This window comes from Trachinotus anak, unplaced genomic scaffold (assembly GCF_046630095.1).
Source record: "Trachinotus anak isolate AG129_WGS33_773 ecotype Australia unplaced genomic scaffold, CSIRO_AGI_Tana_v1 ptg000011l, whole genome shotgun sequence".
NCBI classification, from domain to species: domain Eukaryota; kingdom Metazoa; phylum Chordata; class Actinopteri; order Carangiformes; family Carangidae; genus Trachinotus; species Trachinotus anak.
In genome coordinates, this window is record NW_027273862.1 from 31,009,839 (window position 1) to 31,017,063 (window position 7,225).

Genomic DNA, 7,225 nt, shown 5'->3' on the forward strand with positions numbered 1-7,225 from the left:
AGGCTTCGGATTTACAAAGCCGCAGCTCTAAGGCGGTTAGCGTCGGTAGCCGGGCGGACAGCACGACGCCGCGGCCACATAAGACTCTGATTGTCCCTGAGGCTTTAGGAAACACCACAGAGTGTTATCTGTGTCTGGAAGGTGTGTGTTGTTGTGTGGCCGGCCGGAGAGATGAGTCATGTGCAGAGATTAGTGGTGAGTCTGGAGCAGGAGGAGCTGGTGTTAGCGACTTAGTTTTTGTCACGGTGATACTGTGTGAGGTGATGGAGGGATGAGCTGTGAGCTCAGATGGAAACACGCCTCCTGTCCAGCGGTCACATCTTCTGCCAAAAACATCCTCATAAAAATGTCCTGAAACGAGCAGAAAACACAAATGATCACTTGTGTTTGTGATAAATGAGCAGATGAGGTTTTCCTGCAGTAACAGTATTTTCTGTGTGTGACAGCAGCACAGATCAAGTGTCTCAGTGTGTGTTTGTGTGTGTGGTCCACAGTTACTGCTGCATCAGGCCCGTTCAGTCCAACCACCTACACTCACTGCTAAAAACCAATCATATATAGGAACAAGCATGTTTACAGGAAATGTAAAGCTGACAGGATGATCAGACAGGAGCCTTTGAAGTGGGACGGTGTGGTTCGACGTTCATTCAGTGTGACACACAGACTGATAACCCTAACGAGGGATGACAGGAGTAATAAAGTATTTAGCTGCAGTGAGGAGCCGGTCGTAGGTGGAGAAGCTACAGCTCATAGAAACAGAGCTGGAGGCTGATGGGGTCAAAGGTTGTTTGTTTCTGTGAATGTTTCACCTACATGTTTGAGTTTAAAGCTGATTCAGAGTCAGATTCTACCCCTGACTGTTCACCCACTGACGATCTGTCACACACACACATGCACACACGTAAACATTAGAGACTGAAGGTGATTGAAGTTGATGTCAGAGTTTCCACACTAGGATTAGTTTCCTGTGCCTGTTTCCTGCCAACATCATGAGGACTTTTATTCTGAGGGTTAGCCTGTGTTTCAAATGTCTCAGCAGCAAAAAAAATAACTTTACAGCAACATTACCAGGTATCAGCAAAATTTATCCTGATTATTGAGTTAAAACCTTAGTTTTTTTGTACACGTCTCCTCCACCTCTGAAACTAGAGCTACATCCTTGAATATGGAGCCTCCTGTCCCTCTGTGGACCAGCGGCTCACTTCAGTCTGATGAAACCATCACAGAGCTTTTGTGTCATGAGACCTGATGAGACCAGAGGACGGCACTTCAACACACATGAAGACAGTGATGTTACAGGAAGCAGCGGCTGGAGGAAGCTTGTAAATACAGATGGGCGGAGCCTCTGTGACATCACCCACAGGTTCTTGAGGCTCAGAGTGAGCTGCTGCACTGTCGCCATCTTGGCAGTGCCTGACTCCGCCCCTAACTCCCAGCTAATCCAAATATGGTCAAAGAGGTGGGGCGTGTGTGGAGCCGAGACTTGCATTCATGACGGTTTGTGGCAGGATACACTCACCCACCTGTCACTCAAAGAGGCCACGCCCTCGATTCTCCATCACTTTAGTCCTTAATAAAATATAACCAGGTGAGTTGTATAAAATTCAGCCATACAGGTGTCATGAAGGAGGAAATTATCTCTAGAGACCAGAACAGTTTTTGTACCAAGCTGTAAACATGTTGGACATTTAAACATTAGAGTCTATGGGGACTGAGCTTCATATTGGTTTCAGCTTCATTAATGACTGAAGCTCTGAGGCGTTCTCAGGTCTGTTGTGTTGGCTCATGACGACATGGCGGTCTGAGCGTGACTCTGAAAGCTGAGACACTGGCATTAAAACCAAAACATTCCCACTGAATCAAGTAGTTTGACATCGAGGGCGGACGTGTTGGACATTTTGTTCCTCTCCAGAGTCAGAAGTGTCTCCAGCAGAATTCAGCCTAGTTTCATAGAGAAAGTGGTTCCCAGAGTTTATTGGTTCAGATGTGACCAGGCCAACACACATGAAGTTGCTGTGGTGGTGCGTTCAGGATCCAGTGGGTTTGATTGGATCTATGTGAACGTGAGCCTCAGTCTGTTCCTGTCAACCTCTGTGTTCGCACCGGTCAGTCCCACTGGAGCCAGACCAGGACCAGCATGTCGGACAGGTGAGGTGGGGGCCACACTTCTCATCCGCTCATCTGCAGGACTTGTGCTCCACAGTCGACCAGCTCGTTTCACATATTCTGCTTCTCCTGTGAACACTGCTCAACAGTGAACGCTACAACAGTGAAAACCAAGGACTTTAAAACCCTGAACTGAGAAACCGACAATAAAGCAAAATTAGCCAGTGTTAGCATTAGCAGCTGTTTACTCACCAGTCTAGAAGAAACATTGTGAGTTCAGCATCACACTCCATTTTTGCTCACCAACAGCTGTCTCCAGATGTGGAGAACAACACAACACAATGTTCAGTGGCAGAGGAAACTGGAGGACACATCACATCTGGGATTTTTAGACTTATATCAGTTTAGAATGAATAAAATGTTATGATGACTGGTCACTAATAATCCAATGAAATAATAAATTCTCTGTATTATTATATTATATTATAAATGCACCACATCAGAATCACAGTTTTAATCCCATATCTTTACTGAAAAGGGAAGTTTTAGCCCTGCGTAATGTCTGCAGGCCGTTGTGGTTGTTTACAGCATGAGAGACAGAACTCCGGGCAGACAGACCTCAGGTCAGTCGCTGCTGATTGAAGATGCTCACATGATCACGTTGTATGAGTTGTGATATAAAGTGTGTGGTGTTGTTGTGATATGAGGTGAACAGATGTGAGACTGACTCCAGCTGAGCCCCTCTGGCTCCAACCCTCCACTGTGTGTTTGCCCCCCCCGTCCACACAGACTCAGCGAGCTCCGAGCTCGGGTCTGAAACTGATTAAAGCGTCGACTCTCTCACTTTACGCTCCTGCTGGTTTCACACGCTGATGCATTTCTCCTCACTGCAGGGAGGCTCCATCGCTTTATGAGGCTGGAAGGTGAACCTGCATGAAAAACACCTGGAGGATGAAATCTCACATTTACGTGACATTTTACTTAGTCTTCTGCTGGGGATTTTACTTCAGTTTGGAAGAGGTTTTGGACTCAAAACCACTGAACTGAGTCTGATCCTCTGTGGGTCAGAGACACACCTGGGTGGGCGGAGCAACAGAACCTTCAACAGAAAACAGCTGATGCAGAGATGATGAAGAAAGAGGGGTGTGTGGTCGGGTTTGTTCCTTTAAATCAGAAACAGGGAGTTTGAGGTGTCTCCATCACAGATCACCCCTCCTCCTCCTCCTCCTCCTCCTCCTCCTCCTCCTCCTCCTCCTGGAGCTGTGACTGTTCTGTGATACAACAATAATTACATTTCTCCTGCTGAAAGAGAGCAGAGAGAACGAGGATAATGTTTCTTTTCTTTGGATGCAGAGGATCATTTTCTCATCCAATAAACTCCTAAATCCTCCTCCTCCTCCTCTTCATCGCAGCTAGGAAAGGAAAGTGTAAAGGAAAAGGAAGGAGGGAGAAAAATGGATCAGAACATTGAGACAAGAAAAGAGAAGAGAAAGTAAAGAAAAGGAGAGATGAGGAGATGAAAAAGAGGAGAAGAGGAAGAGTTACAGAAGAATTAAAGGAGAAAAGGAGGAGAGGAAATGAAAGACAAGAAGGAAAAGAGGAAGGAGGTGATGAAAAGAATGAAAAGAGGAAGAGAAGAGGGAAAGTTAAAAAATAAGGGGCGAGAGAAGGAGGTGAAATGAGAGGAGAGGAGGACAGAGAGAGGAGGGAGGAAGAGGAGAGGGAGTGAAGAGGAGGAAAATGAGGAAGAAAGATGTGAGAAAGAAAAAGGAGAGGAAGAAAGCAGAGGAGAGAGAGGAGGAGGCGGAGATAGGAAACTGAAAAGAGGAAGAGGAGAGGACAGAACAAGAGGAGGAAAAGAAGGAGGTGATGAGCTGCTGGAGAGGATTCACACTGAAACTGAGGAGGAGGAGGAGCTCATCTTCTCCTCTTCCTTCTCCTCTCCTCTGTCCTTTTACTCTCTGCTTTCATACTCTCCTTTCTTCCTCCTCCTCCTGACAGCAGCAGGAGGAGGAGGCTCCTCTCAGCTGAGGTATCTGTGTGAGTGATGATGAGGATGAGTCTTCTTCACTCCTTAGCTCAGTGTTTGTTCCACAGCTTCCAGCTTTTCAATCAATTCATCTTTTCCATGTTTCAGTGAGAGGACGGAGGAGGAGGAGGAGGAGGACCTGACGTGGTTGATATTAGACCAGTCTGTGATCAGTCCAGTAAACCGGGAGTAAACCAGGGGCTTTGGGCCCCTGGGGGTCGGGGACAGGGCCTGTTCATTGTAAACATTGCTCCTCCTATAATTCTCCTCACACTGAGACGTATGAACTCTTCTCCTCTTCGCCAGATTCTCAAAATAATCGAGAGCGTCCATAATTCTGAGATTCTGCTCCGACACTGGGGACGACACTCTGAGAGGTCAGACTCTCGTCTCTCCTCGGTATCAGCGGCTCTGCAGCAGGCGAGCGGCCAAACTTTCTCCCACAGAGCAGAGATAACGCTGATCTGAAATCAGCACAGTCACTCATGAATCATGCTGACGGGGCCGGGGCCCACACCTCATGACTCAGGAGCACAACAGCGATGGACGGCGAGGACAGACAACAAGGTGGAGAGATGAGCAGACTCTGAGCTGCTCTGACCTTCCTGTGTGTGTGTGTGTGGCCACTTTGAGCTGCAATTCAACACACACACACACACACACACACACACACACACACACACACACACACACACACACACACACACACACACAGGTGTGTTGGTGATTAATCCTGCAGCTCAGAGAGTTTAACCTCAGAAAAAAAAAAGAAAAATTTTAATCTCTCTTCTTAGAGCACAAATCCCTGTGGAGTAGGAAGGAGAGGAGGAAGAAGGGGAGGAAGAGGAGGAAGAAGAGGAGGAAGAAGAGGAGGAAGAGGAGGAGTTAGATAGACTTAATTTCTATCAGCTGTTGATAAAACCATCAGTATCATTGATAAAGCTGATTGGAGGTGATCAGCTGTGTCACTTCCTGCACAACAGCAGGAAACAGCTGTGGCTGTGTGACTGTTTGATAACAACAACAAGATGGCCACGCACACAGACACACACATACACACATGTGTGTGGTATATAGACATGCCAACGTGTGTGTTGTGTTACTGTTGTGTGTGGATGGTCCATGTCAGAGTGATGTCATCATATATGTCACATATAAACATCCTGTGGACGTATGACGATATCAGTTTCTAACATATATGAAATACTCATAGTAAAATGTGTACATGTACAAATATTAAAAATATCTATATGATGAATTTTTATATGGTTCAACATGTAGAGACCATATATGTTAACAATATATATTTAATTTATATCTGTATGTTTATTAAAACAACATATATATAAATTCTATATGTTTATATATGTGTTACTCATTGATTTTAAATGTGTCTCTTTTCATTCTGATAAAGTGTCTCAGACTTTTTGACTCTTGTTTATAATATCAACAGATACTGACATAAACTGTATCTATATAACATCAGTCCACAGTATGAATATACATAAACATACACATTTGTATGGATGGAACATATATGTCAATATATGAAGTTGTTGCAGTTTCTAATAGGTTTCATATGTAATTTTAACGTATATATTTTTATTTTATATGTAAACATTTCTTATATGTGTGTGTTGTAACAGTTACCTCAGGATGTGATTTGCTGCTGCAGGTTCCTTTAGATCAGATTGTGCAGATATGTTCTGTTTGAGCAGGAAAGCTGAGGTTAGCAGGACCGCAGAGCTTCACAGGGACTTTATCTACCTGTACGTCTCCCACGGCGACGGACAGGTGACGTCATCACTCACTGACCTCAGTCACAGGTATCAAACATTTTTAAAAACCTTCATGAGAATGACTCACAAAGAGTCTTTACCACAGACTGATTATAAACCTGGACGTTCACACCTGAAGAGTTTTAAAGCTTCATTCTCTCTACTGACCATCAGAGGCGACTCCACTGGTTGGAAACAGAGTCTGATTGTACTGAAGTCTCTGTGAAAATGTCTCCACTTCTCTCTGATTTATTGCATCAGGAAACGTTTTCCTGATGAGTTTATGTCTCAGTCTCTAGTTTCAAGTCTTCTTCAACACAACATGATGTTCATTTTTAAATTATGCTCCATTTAGAGGAAAATAGACCATAAAGCTGGGGATGCATTAGGGCGGGGCTACTGTGTGATTGACAGACTGAACCTGACAATCAGGATAGAGCAGGTCAGCTCCACCCCTCACTCCTCCTCAGCTCCACCTTCTCTTCCAAAATATGGTTTCTTCTGGTCTCAAAAAACCAAGATGGTGACAGACAGATTATAAACTGAGACTTCACAACAAGAGCTTACAAACCAGACCAGACCAGACCAGACCAGACCAGCTGACCCAGACCAGACCTGACCAGACCAGACCAGACCAGCTGACCCAGACCAGACCTGACCAGACCAGACCAGACCAGCTGACCCAGACCAGACCAAACCAGACCAGCTGACCCAGACCAGACCTGACCAGACCAGACCAGACCAGCTGACCCAGACCAGACCTGACCAGACCAGACCAGACCAGCTGACCCAGACCAGACCAAACCAGACCAGCTGACCCAGACCAGACCTGACCAGACCAGACCAGACCAGCTGACCCAGACCAGACCAAACCAGACCAGCTGACCCAGACCAGACCTGACCAGACCAGACCAGACCAGCTGACCCAGACCAGACCTGACCAGACCAGACCAGACCAGCTGACCCAGACCAGACCAAACCAGACCAGCTGACCCAGACCAGACCTGACCAGACCAGACCAGACCAGACCAGACCAGACCAGACCAGACCAGACCAGCTGACCCAGACCAGACCAGCTGACCCAGACCAGGTGACCCAGACCAGACCAGACCAGCTGACCCAGACCAGACCAGGCCAGACCAGACCAGCTGACCCAGACCAGAACAGACCAGACCAGCTGACCCAGACCAGACCAGACCAGACCAGACCAGACCAGAACAGCTGACCCAGACCAGACCAGACCAGACCAGAACAGACCAGACCAGCTGACCCAGACCAGACCAGACCAGACCAGACCAGAACAGACCAGAAC

General features: G+C 46.4%; 1 long non-coding RNA gene across 1 annotated transcript; it reads right to left on the minus strand.

Moving 5' to 3' along the window:
- Nucleotides 1–920: 920 nt before the first annotated feature.
- LOC139628423 (uncharacterized) lies at nt 921–5,178 on the minus strand. The gene is made up of 2 exons (XR_011692771.1): nt 4,835–5,178; nt 921–4,761 (listed from the first exon to the last, which is right to left on the minus strand). It is a non-coding gene; the product is annotated as an uncharacterized lncRNA (long non-coding RNA).
- Nucleotides 5,179–7,225: the final 2,047 nt, after the last annotated feature.